The sequence below is a fragment of the Panthera pardus genome, unplaced genomic scaffold (assembly GCF_024362965.1).
Source record: "Panthera pardus isolate Hobbes unplaced genomic scaffold, ASM2436296v1 HiC_scaffold_8, whole genome shotgun sequence".
Taxonomy (NCBI): Eukaryota; Metazoa; Chordata; class Mammalia; order Carnivora; family Felidae; genus Panthera; species Panthera pardus.
In genome coordinates this window covers 151,470,571-151,488,509 of record NW_026527013.1, presented here as the reverse complement: position 1 = coordinate 151,488,509, position 17,939 = coordinate 151,470,571, and the positions used below count along the sequence as shown (strand labels likewise).

At 40.9% G+C, this 17,939-nt stretch overlaps 1 long non-coding RNA gene across 2 annotated transcripts; it reads left to right on the top strand.

The window, feature by feature from the left end:
* Positions 1–12,692: 12,692 nt before the first annotated feature.
* LOC109269061 (uncharacterized) lies at positions 12,693–16,341 on the top strand. 2 transcript variants are annotated; one of them, XR_008420482.1, is made up of 3 exons: positions 12,693–12,905; positions 14,009–14,128; positions 15,655–16,341. It is a non-coding gene; the product is annotated as an uncharacterized LOC109269061 (long non-coding RNA). The 2 variants fall into 2 exon arrangements; XR_002080925.2 differs by lacking the exon at positions 15,655–16,341 and adding an exon at positions 14,759–14,923.
* Positions 16,342–17,939: the final 1,598 nt, after the last annotated feature.

The following is a 17,939-nucleotide window of genomic DNA, read 5'->3' as shown; positions in this document are numbered from 1 at the left end:
TTGCCCCCTTCGTCTTCCTTTATATCTTCTATTTCTCTGCCGAGAGTTTTAAACATGTTGTTTCAAACGCATTTATACCTGCTTGTTGGGACTTTTAAAAATGATGGGTGTTTTGGGGGTGCCTGGGTGGCTCAGTCCGTGAAGCCTCCCACTTCAGCTCAGGTCATGATCTCAGGGTTCATGAGTTTGAACCCCGGGTCAGGCTCTGTGCGGACAGCCCAGAGCCTGGAGCCTACTTCCGATTCTGTGTCTCCCTGTCTCTCCACCCCTCCTCTCTCTCCCTCTCTCTTTTTCTCTCTCTCTCTCTCTCTCAAAAATAAATTTAAAAAACATTAAAAAATAATAAATGATGGATGTTTTAAAATTCTCATTAGGTAATTCTAACAATCCTGTCATCTCAGTGTAAGTATCCATTCACTATCTTTTTTTTTTTTTTTTTTTTTTTTTAAACTCCGATCGAGGTCATCTTTGTTTTTGGTATAACTAGTGATTTTCAACTGATACCTGGATAGTTTGGGTACTATGTTACCAGACTCTGGATTTTATTGAAATATTCCGTTTTAATATGCTTCTTCTAGCACTGCCCCTGTGGTTGAAGGGAGGTACCACCGCATTACCTCATTATGTTAGATGGGGGTGCGATTCTTGTTTCTCTCCCAAGCCTCTGCTGACATCTAAGGCAGAAAGACATCTTGTCACTGTTGGAGCAGGGATGGCAAGATTGGGAGTTCAGGCTCCAGCGAGGCTTGCGCTGATGCCAATCTGCCTAGGAAGTGATCTTCCTTTCCCCAACCCGACCTCTACTAACACCATGGGGGGGTCCTTGTTACTGCTGAGCAACGATGAAAGTCTTGACTCTCCACTGGGTCTGGGTGTCCTCTGATCACCTACAGAGAAGGAGAAGGACACCTCATTACCACTGAGGGGTTGAGGGTACAGCCTCTCTGTGTGGTAGCTGCTGACACTTCCTGGAGGAGGTCTTCTTGCTCCTGAGCAGAGCGTAAACACTTACCTCCACTAGGTCTTTTAGAGGACGGCAGGCTTGTGACATCTCAAATCATATTCCCTTTTTCCATATCAATATAGTTGCTTTGCGCCTCCTGTCATAAATACCAATGCTTTATTTAAAAAAAATTTTTTTAGTATGAAATTTATTGTCAAGTTGGTTTCCATACAACACCCAGTGCTCATCCCAACAGGTGCCCTCCTCAGTACCTGTCACCCACCCACCCCTCCCTTCCACCCTAAAATTTTTAATGTTTATTTTTGAGAGAGAGAGACAGAGCACGGGTAGGGAAGGGGCAGAGAGAGAGAGAGAGGGAGACACAAAATCCAAAGCAGGCTCCAGACTCCAAACTCCGAGCTGTCAGCACAGAGCCTGACATGGGGCTCGAACTCATGAAATGCAAGATCATTACCTGAGCTGAAGTTGGATGCTTAGCCAACTGAGCCACCCAGGTGCCCTAATACCAGTGCTTTAGAATTCTTTGATTCTGATCATCCTTTACCAATACATTCTTGTGTATTGTTGTTTCACACTTCAGAGTAGTAATTATTGTTCTTAAATGTCGGTTTACCTCCAGTTTAAGGCAATGTCTCTTGAATGTCTCAGATTTCACTTTTAGCTTCTGCTATCAGTAATCCTTCAAATTCTTTCAGAATTTTTTTCAGACTGTTTCATCTTTTCATACAATGAGGTCCTAAGTTTTATACTCCCTTCTTTTTTCCTAATATTCTTAACCCTCATTATTTACAAATGCATGATCTCAAAGTCTGTGCCAGCATGGATATTTAAAGAGATCATAAGGTTAAGTATGTAAAATATAACACAAATTGCATGTGCGGAACATCCTCAGGGTTTATTTATTTATTTTTTTTAAGTTTACCTATTTATTTTGAAATGGAGAGAGAGCAAGCAAGGGAAGGGCAGAGAGAGAGGGGAGAGAGAGAACGCCAAGCAGACTCTACACTGTCAGTTGCAGAGCCCAGGGTGGAGCTCAGACTCACAAACTGTGAGATCATGACCTGAGCAGAAATCAAGTGTTGGACGCTTAACCGATTGAGCCACCCAGGTGCCCCACGTCCTAAGGTTTTAATTCTCAGATCCAATGGATGATAATACTCAATTCAGAGGGGAAAGAATATGAAAATGCTTGATAGTTGGTAGTTGCTGAATAAATATTAATTTGCTTTCCTTTATTTCTAAAGTTTATAGACTCAAAAATTTTCAAGATTTGAGAGAGAGCTGAAAATTCATGTTTAGTTTGTAAATATACAAATTGGTGGTTTAAACTCTGTATTCAGCAGGCTCTTTTTATCTTTCCAATTATTCTGCTGAGGAAGCTCTTAATGAGCATGTTTCAGATATCACAAAAGTAAAACTGACTAAGGCAATAAGCCCTTAATCCAAAGCAATTCAACAAATAGGCTTTGAGTGCCCATTAAGTCTAAGGCACTGGACTCGGTGTTGAGGAAGTTACACAGCTGAAATAGACTCACACGCTCTGCCCTCTTACATGGCAAGAATGAAATCACTGACAATGGCAAGAATGGAAAAGAAGTCTATTACAGAGTTGTTGCAAAGCAATGTAATCTCATGCGTGTACACTGAAGGAATGGAGAGAGAGAGCAGAGTAGAGAAAAGGGACATGTGGCAGGATGCCGGGGAACTTGCAGACAGAGTTTTATATGTTCCCATGGAAACAGTTAGACTTGAATGCTTGGGTGCATAAGGCAGTCTTACCAGGTGCCCGTTATCGGTTTGGAGGAGGGAAAAAAAAAATCACATTTCCATGACAGTTACAGATTAGCTGAGCAAGTAGCTTTCCAAAGTGATGTACTTGCAAAAAAACAGATAAACATTGTCCAGAGTGAAAATGTTTGTATTCTCCAGCACCAGCTGGGTAATTAGATCTCCCCTTAGAAAGGACCAGATTGCAGTTTGTGCTTTTTGACCATTTTACCCAAGATAGCAAGATCTTCTACACAGAGGCAATTTTCTTGGCGGGGGGTGGGGGTGGGGTGGAATCTCACAATATGTAGGTAGAGAGTAGGAAAGAAAATTGAAAATGGGAGAAGAAATTGCCCCAAAGAGAATCATGCAGACATTTTGGAGGTTACTAAAATAAGACAAGGAGTTAGGGTGTGTGTACACATAGGAAGTTATGAAATATTTATAATGGCATTGAGACATTGAGGTGTTTGACAGTGTAGTGAGGCAATACTTTCTGTAGTGAATTGGGATTTAAGAAAGCAACACCAACCATCCATCACAGATCAAAAGGTGACAAAGAAAGAAAAGAAATGTAGACAACATTGCAGAAGGAATCTGTATATAGTCTGCGTTTAGCAAAACGTGAGGTTTAATTTCACACATTTTAGGGACACGGAAGACAAAAATGTTATACTTGCTCCTTCGAAAGAAGAGGGAGATAGATGGTAGATAGATACATAGATAGATAGATGGTAGATAGATTAATTTCTGCAACGATTGAGCTATTTGTTGAACCCTAATAGTATCTAGATAATAGTGACAACAGTCAACACAAGCCCTTAAGGGAACACAAAGACAATGATACCAGTAGGCAAAAGCCTGCCGAGAAGTGACAGCATAGATTAAGGATTATTTCTTAACTCCTAGGGTACACAGAATAAAGTATTCAGAAGGGAGTGGGTAATTGGGAAAATCCTTTGGAAAGAAGTTAGTTTTTAGTTAGATTTCAAAGACAAGTGACTACAGATTGACAACGTGAAGCCAGAAGCCCTGTCAATGCATGAAAATGTTTGCAACCCAAAACAAAAGCTATAAAGTTTGAGCAAACATCGCTAGATGTAGATGGTAACTATGAAGGCAAAAGCACAAGTCAGCAATGGGAAAGTATTGGTGCTAAAATGTCCCTCGACAATACAGACACAGGGTAATTGCTAAGCTACCTCTAGGTGATATGCTACCTCTCTGGGCTGGCATTTTTGGTGCATCCTGTTGGCTTGGGCTTTCCGCATCAAACTCCCATTCTAGAACCAAGAAGTGTGGGTCCTAGAATAGACCCAGGAACAATGGTACTGAGATAAGTGTAACTAGTCATCAACCTTATGCTGCTTTTTAAAAACAAATGAATGATACAATTAATGTAGCAATATTGCTCTAAATGTATAAAATGTAGAAACATATAAAAATAACTTTTGTATTCAGCATCCGTATATAATATTTTTTTTGTATATTCTCCTTTCCTTTCCACGATTTCTTAAGACTCGTATTGTTTATTGAATCGATGTGTAGGAAAAAAAGAACATAACACCCTAGAGTGCTTCTTTAAGGCCTGTGCCAGGAAATAAGATGGAGAAGCTCAATGTTAAGACTCCGAAGACGAGGGAGATGGCAGTTAACTAAAACCAGGCTCTCTGAAGCCATACAAATAGGAAACTGACTACTGGCTCCTATGTTAACTAGCTAAGGGATCTTGGCCAAACTTTCAATACTGATGACCCAGAATTTCCTTCAATGTAAAGTGAGGATAACAGTACCAAACCCAAATGGTTATTATGAAGGCAAAATAAAGTTATACAGATCATGTATCTCATTTACTCACTTAGACACGAGTGGCTGAAAAGCCACTATCAGGGGCTGGAAGAAGGAAGTTCATGTTAAACAACAAAAACAATGGATGCTTGCAATGAATCATAGGCAGAAAGCACACCTTTTGAGCTCACAGCTCTAGGGGAAATCTAGAAGGGGTTAGAATGTGTTGGTGATGTTGGTAAGGTATTTCTAGAAAGAGTTGGTCCCCAAAGTAACTGGCCATTGTGTAAGCAAAAAATGAAAGGAATGAAAAATTCGAGTTCAGGACTTTGCAGATGAAAAGCTATCTGCTTTTAGAGCTCCAGGTTGAAAGAAATACATCTTTAAAAGCTTTGAGCAGTGGAGCCCTGGTAACATGTCTCCCATGAATAAAGTGATGCGGACAGAGATAAGATGTGATCTTTTCACTTATCTTGCCAGGTAGCTTAAAATGAGTTGGGAATTAATGGAGAAACAAAATAACTCTAGTGAAAAAGGAAGAAAAGAAAAAAAGAAGAAGAAACAATATATTTGTTCATGATGTTTCAGAAAGAATGCCGGGTCTGGTTATTCTGACATGGCAATGACTATCCCACAGAACAGAAGCCTTTTAAGTGTTTGAATGAATTATATTTCCAAAGAGACTAGGAGTCAGGACCAAAAATTCTTTGTTCAACGTGACATGCAAAACGGAAACAAAAAAAGTTAAGCTCCCTAGATTGGCAGGAGACAGGCTCCCAGGAGGGTAAATCCAGCAGGCTCATCTACATTTTACATGAGTTCCAGTAAATAGGAGACAAGGATGCTCCTCCCTGAAGATGGAACCAGTAGCCTTGTTAAACAAAACCCAGGAGAATTTCTCCCTTAGAGCAGAATCTAGGAACGTCTTTTGCTGCCAGAATAGGGCTTTTATGCTGCCCAGGGGGACCATAGAAGAGCTGTGTGCCTCCCATCCACCCCCATTCCTACTTTCCCGGAATTTTGTGATGGTCATCCTGTTTCCACTCCGTCACTGCAAGTGTGATGTGTGCAGCAGAGAGGGGATTGAAGTACGTGGGTACCGACAACTTGATTTATTTTTGTCCAGAGGTTGCCAGATAAAGGAAGGACTATCTATCACACACAGATCTTTGTGGCGGAGCTGGTTGCATCGAAGGGATGGTTATCCTCCTTGGGGAAGAGGTTGGTCGATTTCAAGAAAGGAAGCGAAAGGGAAGTGGATATTTGGTGACCAGCTGGTTAAAATGATAGTCTGTGGAGGAGATACCTAGATGCTTACCAATTATTTTCCTCTTCCTGAGAGAAGAAAGCTTATGAGTTTCATCTATTTACATTTATGGGAAAATGTACACATAAAACCTTTTTATTTTGAAATCGTTTTAGATTCATTTTCAATTTAAGAGATAATATAGAAAGACCCGACTTCCCCTTTACCTCATTTGCTCCAATGATACTATCTTATAAAACCGTAGTACAATAACACAGCTGCAATACTGAAATTGATACAGTCAAGATGGACCATTTACACACCCCTCATGTGAGATTCCCTCATGCGACCCTGGGATATCCCTAGTCACTTTCCTCTCTATTTCACTTCCTTCTCAAACCCTGGCAACCACTCACCTGGTCTCCATTTCTACAATTTTGTCATTTCAAGAATGTTATATACATATGAGTTTATAACCTTTTGGGATTGGATTTTTTTTTTTTTCAGTGAGGATGATTCTCTGAGGATTCATCCAAATTGTTGTGTGTTTGAATAGTTCATTCCTTTTATGGCTGAGTAGTTTCCCATGATATGGACATACCGCAGTTTGTGGACCTGTTGAAGGACGTCTGGGTTGTTTCCCGTTTGGGGCCATTACAAACAACGCTGCTATAAACATTCGTGTACAGGATATTGTTCACACAAGACTTGTGTGAACTGAAGTCTTCATTTCTCTAGGATTAAGTGGTCAGAAATGTAGTTGCTGAATTGGGTAATAAACACGTTTGGGTTTTAAGAAAGTGTCAATGTGTTGCTTAAATAATGCAATAACTCCAAATTCTCAAAATCTGAGTTTCCCAGTCATTTCTTATGGTTCTCATTGCTCTGCTCAACATGCCAATCCAAACAGCAGATTGTATTATATTTAGATCACCAATAGACATCTTAGGAAGATTTGAATGGTGGTTCCCTGGTCCTTGCGTGTTACTCATTGTCATTGTTTATTTAGAGCTAATACATTCTTCTGTTTTAGGGAAGATACGTTCATCTTATGTGATTTCACATTAGAATAGTGAATGAGTATTTGCAAATAGTCTCATCAATAATCACTGAGACTTTGTTTAAACTTTTCTTTTTCTATATATTTCATTAAAAATGCTTCACAGGAAACAACACTAAGAACAGCAAAACATTGAACCCATTAGAGGTAATGTGTTTCTGTCACAAGCTGGGGAGAGTTAAAGTCACCATGGTTAGTGCTTACATTTTAGATGTTTCTGTGAACATCCAACATTCCCAAGAAATAACATTAACTCTGTCAGCAAAGTGCATTTCCAATCACTCCCTTGTTCCAGGCAGAAATCTTAACTACTATAATAATCCTCTCACGGGTCATTCTGGGTCCACCACCCATTGTCTACACTGCTATATGAGTAGTGTTTTAAAATCTCAAACCTGATCATATGCCCCTTCAAAACCCATTAATAGCTTAGGAAAGAGTTGAAAATCTGAAGTATGGCCTCACATCTCCAAAGATAAGGGCCTCCATAGACCATCTCCCAGACTTCTGTGCACTCACTCTTCTTGAGCCAGACTCATTCCATGATGGAGAGCCCAATTTCCCCTTTTTTCCTGTATAGTTCTGGGTCTTAAGCCCCTAGTACACAGAGAGGCATAGAGATTCCACTCAATAACTATTTGCTGAATAACTAAGATTATGAACAAATGGAAGAATTAATAATAATTGGCTGCTGATTTGTGTGGCCAATCCATCAAATTAGACCAAAATTCTAAAAAAAGCAACGGATGCCAAATGATTCTCATTCCTTAGTCCCTGTCTTGCTGTTCCGCCTTTGGAATCCATCGCTTAAGGGGTGCCTGGGTGGCTCAGTCGGTTGATCTCGGGTCATGATCTCGCGGTTTGTGAGTTCAAGCCCCGTGTCAGGCTCTGTGCTGACAGCCCAGATTCTGCGTCTCTGGCTTTCTCTGCCCCTCCCCTGCTTACACTCCATCTCTGGCTCACTCTCTCTCTCAAAAATAAATAAACATTAAAAAAAATTGAAGAAAAAAAAAAAAGAGAAATCCATCGCTTAAGAACCGGGGTCCTAAATTACACTTTTAAGTGTTTCATAGAAATTAGAGACATTTACTCTGCTTTTACTTTAATTCACATCCAGTGCTTATCACTTAGGAACACAGTAGGTAACAATCTACTAAAAATAGATACTTGGAAGAAAGTTTAACAAAGGTTCTACGTACAAAGGTGGGGGTGGTGTTTAGGAAATCCAACATAGCCTAGTGCAAGACCTTGGGTCTTATAGTAGTATGGAGTAACGGTGAAGCATCCATACTACCCCAAAACTAGAACACCAGGGATGGGGGGTGGGTGAGGTGCTGAACCCAAAGAGGCCATCCATTTGATCCCTTACAGAGGGACATAGCCAAGTAATGGTGTATCCCATGGAAGGGAGCTCAGGGGAAGGCATATTACGATCTCGTTCTCCCCTTGTCCTCTGACAGCTTGCAAGGTCCCCTGGAAACCTCCGACTCGAAATGAGAAGGGAGAGGAACGTGCTAATTCGATGCATACAGGTCGGCTTCTCAGAAGCCACAGAGCAGAATGGAGAAGGTCGTGGGTCGGGAGGGGCTCCAGAAAAATATCTGGTGGGCCTGTTCCATGTTGTCAGGGTCCAGATGTCAGGATTCTGCCTAATGACCGGTGATAAAGGCTCCTTATTGTGCTTCCGGCACCAGGCCGACCTCTTACCTGAGAGAAATTTACATCTACTGCTCTCTTCAACCGTCTGCTCTGGCTCCACGACAGTCACTCACAGGATCTCCCTGGACAGTTCGTTAGCTCCAGCCGTCGGCTCTGAGCTCTCTCTTCAACCTGGAGGCTCTTGCTTGCAGGTCCCACTTTACTTGGAATTGAAAACTCGTGGCTGCCTCTTAAGGTAGTTAGTGTAACAACTATGATTAGAACTCTCGGGGCACCTGGGTGGCTGAATCCGTGAAGCAACCAACTTCGGCTTCGGTCATGATCTCAAGGCTCTGGGTTCGAGCCCCGCGTGGGGCTCTGTGCTGACGGCTCAGAGCCTGCAGCCTGCTTCAGATTCTGTGTCTCCCTCTCTCTTGGCCCCTCCCCTGCTCGCACTCTGTCTCTCTCAAAAATAAACGAAAATTAAAATTAGACCTCTTGAAAGTGAATAAAGGAGATAGAAAATTAAAGTCTCGGCTGTCATATTCAATGATTTAACTTGAAAACCTCAAGCAGCTTCTCAAAATTTATCCTAGAATATCTCTAAAGATGACTATGATTTTTTTTACCACACCACACCAAAAAAAGCAAAGATTTTCATTTTAGCAAGTTGGGTCCTAGTTAGGAAAATACCTAACAGATCTTAATGATACTTGAACTATTTTAAAAAGCAAATATAGTACTCCCTCGAATGGGTATGCTCTTTTGAAATAAGTTAAAATTTTAAACAGATGGAACCTATAGCTGGCCCCTCCTGGCACCATTTGGGGACAACAGAGCCCAGTGGACTGCACTGACATGATGTCAGGTTGCTTGCCTTGTGACAATACCCTGAAATTCTTGACTCGTCCCCGGGAGCAGTCCCTAAAAGACTTTCCTTACAAATTCCAACTCATTAGGGAAAGAAAGTACAATATCCTCTCCCTTAAGCGCGTACGAAATCCCTCGTCTGCTAGTTTTCTACTGCCTGAGTGTGCTCTTTAAATGGGAAAGAGCAACGTATTTCCTTATTTGCAGGCAATCAGACTGGTGTAGGCCAAATCATTTAACCTCATGACCCACATATTCTTCATCTGGGAAAGGGGATGACAGTGACCCCTTCCAGGAGGAGGTATAAGGATTGGCTTGGTAAAATGCATGAAGTCCCCTGAAAAAATCAGTAGGCATTTTATGAAGGGACATTTTGTTCCACTAATGATGCTTCCACTGTTTTGTTTGAGGTGAGCAGGGACCATTTTGTTTGAAGACTAATGCCAGAGTACCTGACAATCTTTTTAAAATTATTTTTTAATGTTTATTTAGTTTTGAGAGACAGATAGTGCACAAGCAGGGGAGGAGCAGGGAGGGAGGGAGACGCAGAACCTGAAACAGGCTCCAGGCTCCAAGCCGTCAGCACAGGGCACGATACAGGGCTTGAACCCACAAACCGGGAGATCATGACCTGAGCTGAAGTGGGACGCTTAACCGACTGAGCCACCCAGGTGCCTCAGAGTATCTAGGAATTGTAATAAAAATTCCCCAATTTCAGTAACTGTAAGATACATGGGAGGGTTTAAGGGGGAAAAAGGAAAAAAAAAAACCTGTTCAGCCTTATCAAAACCTTCAGACTCCTAAGAGCATCACTGTGGAACACAATATTGGTGGGGTGTCAATACAGGAATATATAAGTATATATTATATGTATTTATATTTATTATATGTTATGTATTATTTACTTTCCTGGAAGGGAACTATATATATATTATATATATTTATTATATATTATTATATATTATATATTATTATATGTATAATAATATATATAGTTTGTGTGTGTGTGTATATATATATTATAGTGTTGTTTTTGGCTTAAGTGCATTTTATTGGTTTTCTTTCAGAATCCTTCTACAAAAGAGTAAAGTTAAAAACCAGGGCCCTGGCAAGAAGGTACCTCTTTCTTTCCCAAGAGCCCTCCACCTGTCCCCATGTTCCCCAGCTGTGTCACTGCTGCAGTCCCTGGGGAGTGGAGGGCTCGCTATTTTCATCCCCCAGCAAGCCCAAAAAGGGAAGAGACCCATGACCCAGCTCCTGCCCCTCAGCCCCATCCCGCACATGTTGGTCCTGATGGGATCCAGTAAACATTCCCATTTATATGATTATTATATATAAGAATAACTATATATATTTTTCTCTTTTTCTTTCCTGTATGATTTATCTATATTTCTGATGTTTAGTACTGACATACAAAGTTCCTGAAAGCAGATATATAAAGCTTATCTCACCTCTCATAGCTAGGTATAACCAAGAGGGTGAAATTAAGCCTTGGTGGAAATAGCAGATGGTGCATTGCCCTGCTTTTCCTTGCTTCTAGTGCAAACTGAGTTTACCTTTCATTTCTCATCCTCTTCTGTTTGTGTACTTGAGATACTCGTACTTCTTTAGATATTATTTAGATGTAGCCTCTATCATACTTTTAGGCAGAAAAGAGATGAATGAATTTGCTCTAGGAACCATTCCACTTAACTGTCTCAACATATCTTCCAACTTACTACACGAATTAAAGATTCTCCACAGCATCAATTCTCAGAAAGGCTCACCTCATGGTGTGTCCACTCTAAACGCAGATACACACAGATCAATCTCAAATCCTCAGATCAGATGAGCTCCAGGCAGCTGCCTAAAGCATCTACAGACTACGGATATCAACCTCTAAGCATCAATTCTAATCTGTAAAATATTTCTGACAGTAATTTGTTTAATCTGGAAAGCGCTTAGGGTAATACTATATTCTGGCTAAAGCAAACAAATGAGACTTCCTGAGATTTTACAGCTAAGAAATGACAGAATGGGGACCAGAAAACCATTCTTCAACTGCTAGCTGGCCTGGTGCCCCCTCCAGTCCCCAAAATAAAGGGTTAACCATATACTATATTATCCAAGCTAACATTCTTGCAGGAAGGGGGGGAAGAATGCATAATGAATGAATCAGGCAGCCAATGTAAACCAGGCCTGGACCCAGGAAACCAGGTCAGGCTGCTTCTATAGGCTTCCTGCTTTCGATAAACCACTTTTGAGATTTGAGCCTGGCTGAACCAATACCAGCTATGGCCTTGGGTAATTACTTGGTTTCATGGAGCCTCTCTGGTTCCTTATTTAAAATATGAATATAATAATAACTCCTCCTATGATTCTAGCCACATCTAAGTAATAAAATGCCTGGCATGTAAAATGAACCAGATCCATGTAAGATACCAATAATCTTATTACTGTAATATGTAGCAAAAAGAAACTAAAGAATTTGAGCCATGTCTCAGAAGGACAGAATAATTGCACTTCGGGTGTTTCAGTGTTCATTCTCTATTTGGGAGATGAGAGCCCGAGGGTCCAAAGGTCCCATTTGTCCTAGTAAAGCACCGACTGGCTTGATGGGACACTCAGGGCTCATCAAAGTGCAGTCTGAGAGGCTATGGCATCTTTTGTCTGTACCACAGACTTCCACTATAAGTGTTATAAACACATCTTTTATTGAGTACCCTTCTTTGTTGAGCATGCTGCTAGGAACTACGTGGTTATTTCCAATCTTCTAAATATTCCTTATATAAATATATGTAATTTATCGCGATATTGTATACATGTAAATATAGGTGACCTATATCTGAAACAACTACATGATTTTCGCAAGGTCGTGTGACTAGTGAGTGGAGAAAAAAAATGTTGCAGAGAGGGAACAGTGACTATGTATCAGGCACTGCCTCAGGTAGACAAATCCAAATGTGGTCTTTGTACTTACAAAGTTTACAGTCTACAAACAGAGACCAGAATTTATTCAAATAATCCTACAACCCCAGGTAAGGTTGCGATCGTGAAAAACCTTATAGGAGTTACACTGGAAGAATTGATGTCGTCTGACAAGTCAGGGGAGACATTTCTGCAAGCGTCATATTTGACTTGAGATTTAAAGGATTATTAGGAGCTAACCAGGTAGCGAAGGGTCAGGGGGTCTTTCCAGGCAAAGTTGTGTGAAGCTCATGTGCTAAAATCTTTTGGCAGGAGAGGACATGATGGGGGGGTGGCGAGGGTGGCTTTTGGCAGTGATGCAAGAGCAATGAAATCACCGGGGAGTGTGCTGGAAGGTGAGGTTGGAGAGGGGGGAGGGGCTTAGTCCATTAAGGGCCTGCGGGTCAGATAAAGACATGTGGACGCGGTCAGAAGAACTCACTAACAAGTTTTAAGTAGAGGAGTGATGTGATATGATTTGTCTTCTGAAAGGCTGGCTCTGCCCGCAGGTACCAGCCAGATGGGACGGGATCAGACTGGATGTGGCAAAATCAGTGAGATCGTGGTGGCACCAGTGACAATGGGAGAAGTTGACGGGCAGATCTGACACATTTGATACTTAGGAGGTAAAACTGGGAGGACTTGAAGGGCGATTGGGGTGAAAGTCAAGGATGACAGAGCGTGGTGTCCGTTTTGTCTGCGCAGTAGAGGATGGGCTAAGAGACAGCAGAATGGGGCCAGTGTCGTTGGTGAAATCATGAATGTGAGCTTGGACGTGGTGAGTCTGAGGTACGTTTGTGGTATCCAAGACGGGTTCTGACGTAGATGGTGGAGAAGAGTGGGATGGAGATGATATTATATCTCATCAGATATAAGATGATAACCAAAGCTGAAGTTGTGGATGGGCTGGTGTCAGGAAAGAATAATGAGATGAGAGAGAGCGGAGTATGGAGCCTTAAGGAACTGTCCATTGCATAACGTGAAGTGTCTATGACCATGGTGGAGGCCACAAGAATTCCTGCTTTTAGACGGAGGTGAGAATAGGCGGCAAATGACATTCGATCAACCCTGAGAACCAAATAATCTAAGTTTCCCATAAGCTTGAGTGTGAAAATATCTGAAGGAAATGTTTTCCTCCGGCTGGAGTTGGCCCTACCTCACTGGCGAGGACAGTAATTTCTCACAATCCATTTACCATGGTACCTCCTGGCCTATGTAGTTTGAGGACATGATTTGGCATTAATTAGTTTGTATGAGTTTTGACTTGCTTCCCCTCGTTTGGAAGGAGGAAAGGAATTCCAGATCAATGTCTCCAAGTCAGTTATTTGGGGAAATCACACACAAAAAAGGAAAGCTTCCCTACACACCTAGCCCACCGAGTATTTCTAGAATCCAGAACGACTCTGGAATCTCTTTCCAATACGTTCGCTATTTAAGAGATGGAAAGCAGAGGACAGAAGGAATGCTCTGGAGCACTTTTCATCTGGTAGATGGAGAAAGTGAAGTGAAAGTTTTCAAGGGGAGAGCCAGAGCTCACACTAACTCGTGTTACAATTAGTACTTTTTCAAGGGAGGGCTTTGTACCAGTTGGTATTCTTTCTTAAAGAGTGCCCAGGAGTACGGTAGTGTCTGGCTTCCAAAATGTTCACAAATGTGTTCTAAATGTGGTGAATTATAATGAAAAAAAATTTATTGTTGAATTCTCCAACTGCTACAATGCTTTATTTAGGAATACAGCTTGGCAAAAACACATCCAAGGACACCACGTGTGATTTCCTCCGCGCTGATTTTGGAAGCTGGAATGTTTCTGCATACGCGCATCAGCAACATCTAAGCCAACACTCCTCTGGTATGTTGAGTATTTTCCACTGGTATTCCTTGCATTCTTGTGCATCACTTTCCATTAAATTCCTACAACCATGTCTTTAAACGCGTTTTCTTTTATAAATAAAATGTATAATATAATTATGCAGGCTTGTTTAAATATGTATAATTTATAGCAACACTATAGATATCTTTCATCCAATATGTATATAAAGGAGATTATCGTTAAAGAGGCTCTCAATTTCACATACACTTAAATAACTGTCTTTTAATGTAAGATTTTCAAAAACACTGGGACTCTACACTCTTGTGTGTTTCTAACGAACGTTGTATTCCTTACTCTTCAATAAAAAGCAAAGGGGAAACAAGGATACCAGGTTCCTTGACCATAATGGAATTTTTAGTAATTGTTATAGGTAACATAAGCTATCATCCTAATTTTTCAGTTACGTGAACTATCTCACCTGTACACGGCCAAGGAATCGTGTTTGTCTGTTCAAATGTGCTTCCTAACAAATGTGTGTATACTGAGTATTGGTTTAACTCCCTTTTCCGTCATATGGAACGGCTTTTCTAACAACGGCTTAACAGCCTTTCACTTCTTGGTTTACGTCCCATACTTAATCGTGACAAGGGCCTGCTCGTGTCCCCACAGGGCCTGTTTCAAACAGCACATTGATATGCCCTGAGCTCTTCTCCGAGTGACCAAGGACCCGCGTCCGTCCACCGCACTGTGAACAGCAGCGGGAAAGCCCTCGAGAACACAGAGGAAATAGATGCCATGTTGTTTGGAAATATTTACATTGGGAAGCCATCACATACGCAGATTTTTTTTTTTTTTCATTTAAAGCCGTGTTTTTGACCTTTATCCATATTTTGGCTACGTTTGTTTTGTTTGGATAGTGAAAGCATGTGTCATTGTCAGCTGTTGTTGTTTTAAATGTCTTTTGGCTTTCTGCAACAGCAATGTCAATTACAACAGAATTAAAGATGAGGTCTAAGGAAACAGTAATTTTTGTGTTTGCCGCGCACAACATTTATAAAAATTACTTTTACAGCAGCATTAGTAAAAACTGGAGCAAAAATACTAAAAATAGATGAAGAAAAAAAAATACAAAGAACCTGGAAAAAAGAAAAGCATTTCTGTTAAATTATTTCGAGAGAGCTTAGGCATACGTGTTTTTTTTTCTCACGTGGATGTCATATTCATATTGCTCCTGTTTTAGTCTTAACTGTATTCTTTATGGTTGTCTTTTCTGCTTGAATGCAGAGTTGTTCAGATTGTTATTTCTGTGTAAGATATGTTACCCAATGGGGAGGGTTGAGAAAAAATAAAATGGTTTTCTTCAGCCATTTAATATCGGGACTATAAATGACCTCTTCTACTTGTTCACTAATAAACAGAATGGTGAGGATCCCAAGAAAAACAAAATAATCTGCTTGGTGATCTTGGGGTACCCATCATGAAGGTCGATATTTGTAGACATCATCATGATCATGTATTTCAGGCATGTTTCCTCACCACGACTCAATGTAATTGTTGACTTTCAGAGAGATTTTCTTCAGACAACGGGGGTATGTTGGTGGCAGACACAAAGCTGGAACTTACTGACCCTAGGAGCTTTGAGAACATTCTGCAATTTACTGGCCACAGCACAGAATTTTTTCTTCAGTACTACTTGGCTGACCGGAGTTCAGTGTCTCCTCTAGCTGAGTTCCAAATGCTTTTCAAAGTAGTGGGAAGGTTATACCTCTGAGCACAGTCAAGATATTTAAGGTGAAACTTGTGTTTATGTGTTGTTCGTATTTGTACATGTGTGTATATGAGCGTGCATATGTGTTTATGTACATGAGTGTTTGTGTTAAGAAGAGGTTTAAGAATTCCTTCTAGAATGCAAATATTTTTTATTTACCATTACTTCTCAACAGAATAATGGAATGATTCATTTTAAGTACTCATAAGAGGAGAATGTGTTTGCATATATAGACTATGCAAAAATATATGTAGGAGACTATAATAAAATGCATTTAAAGAAATTTTTTAATGCTTTATTTTTGAGACAGAGAGGGATAGAGCATGAACAGGGAAGGGGCAGAGAGAGAGAGGGAGACACAAACTCCAATGCAGGCTCCAGGCTCTGAGCTGTCTGCACAGAGCCTGACGCAGGGGCTCGACGCAGGGCTCGAACTCAGGAACCGCGAGATCGTGACCTGAGCCAAAGTCGGACGCTTAACCGACGGAGCCACCTAGACGCCCCATGAAATGCATTTTTAAAGTGGGGCACCTAGGTGACTCAGTCGGTTAAGTGTCCGACCTCAGCTCAGGTCACGATCTCGCGGTTTGAGAGTTCGAGCCCCGCATTGGGTTGTGTGTTAACAGCTGGGAGCCTGGAGCCTGTTTCAGATTCTGTGTCTCCCTCTCTCTCTCTGCCCCTCCCCCACCCACACAGTCTCAAAAATAAACACTAAAGGGGCACCTGGGTTGCTCAGTCAGTTAAGCCTCCAACTTCCGCCCAGGTCATGATCTCACAGTTCATGGGTTCGAGCCCCATGTCGAGCTCTGTGCTGACAGCTTAGAGCCTGGACTGCTTCAGATTCTGTGTCTCCCTCTCTCTCTCTGCCCCTCCCCCCACTCGTGCTCTCTCTCTCTCTCACTCTCTCTCTCAAAAATAAATGAACATTGAAAAAAAATTTAAACATTAAAGATGCATTTGGAGATATCACAGAATTCAAGATTCTGCTATATTTATCTTTAAACTTTGATATGTTAATGGTTCCTCAAGTAAATTTATCAGTATGGTTATTTTTAATCACTGGTGTTAAGGTCATCGCACTAAAAGTTTCGGAAGAGACAGAAAATACGAACAGCCTATTTGTAAGTAAGCAAACAAACTTTACGTCCAAGAAAAGGTATCCTCTCCTGTGGCTAGTTTGTTAAATGTAATGTTTTCGCCATTAGTAACAGACATCTTGCGAAGACATCATAATACTTTGGTAAAAATTTTCATTAGACCAGAGAAGGTAATTGTTCTCAAAGTGTGGTTCCCATCAGGATCACTTGGGAACTTGTTAGAAACACAAATTCTCAGACGCCACTTCAGACCTACTGGTGAGGCCCAACAATCTGCAGGTGATTCTATATCAGGCTGAAGTTTGACATGTGGCAAAATATAATATGGCCCTGGCAAAGATACCCGCGCCCTCACACATGTAAGCACCTGCTCTCTATACAAAAGCAGTAGGAAGAGGAAGATTCCCGCGTGAAGAAAATTGCTTTAAGCATCCAGTTGAATCATAATGTTTGTCTTTTCGTACAAATAGCTCAACTCTTATCCAGATTTGAACTGGCTCTGCAATCTATTTTAATTCTTCCTGGATGCATACACACAATTTATCCCTTAACACTATCCCTTATCTTCCAATAATAATGACTCCAAAAAAGATACTCATTTTAAAAAATCCTTCAACAAGCTCTCCGAGGACATGCATGTTTCCAGCAAAGGTCCAGTGTAAGGATTCAGATGAGCTGCACGGTAAATGGTACAAATAAAGAAAATGGATGACTTATTTTCTCTGTCATTTTCCATCACGTGTGTGTGTTTAGGAAGCCAAAGAACAGAATTTATAGAATGTCACTTAATAAGTATGTACATTCCACAACTTACCACGCTGTTGCTTCAATTTTTAATCAAAAAAGACTGACATGTGGAAAATTCTTCCTTTGTGATGGTAAGATATTTTTCCTGCCTCAGCATTTGCAACTACTTCGTAAGGAATAACATTTGACAATTCATCGATACAGTATGCAATCACATTCTAAAAAATGTAATGAGAAC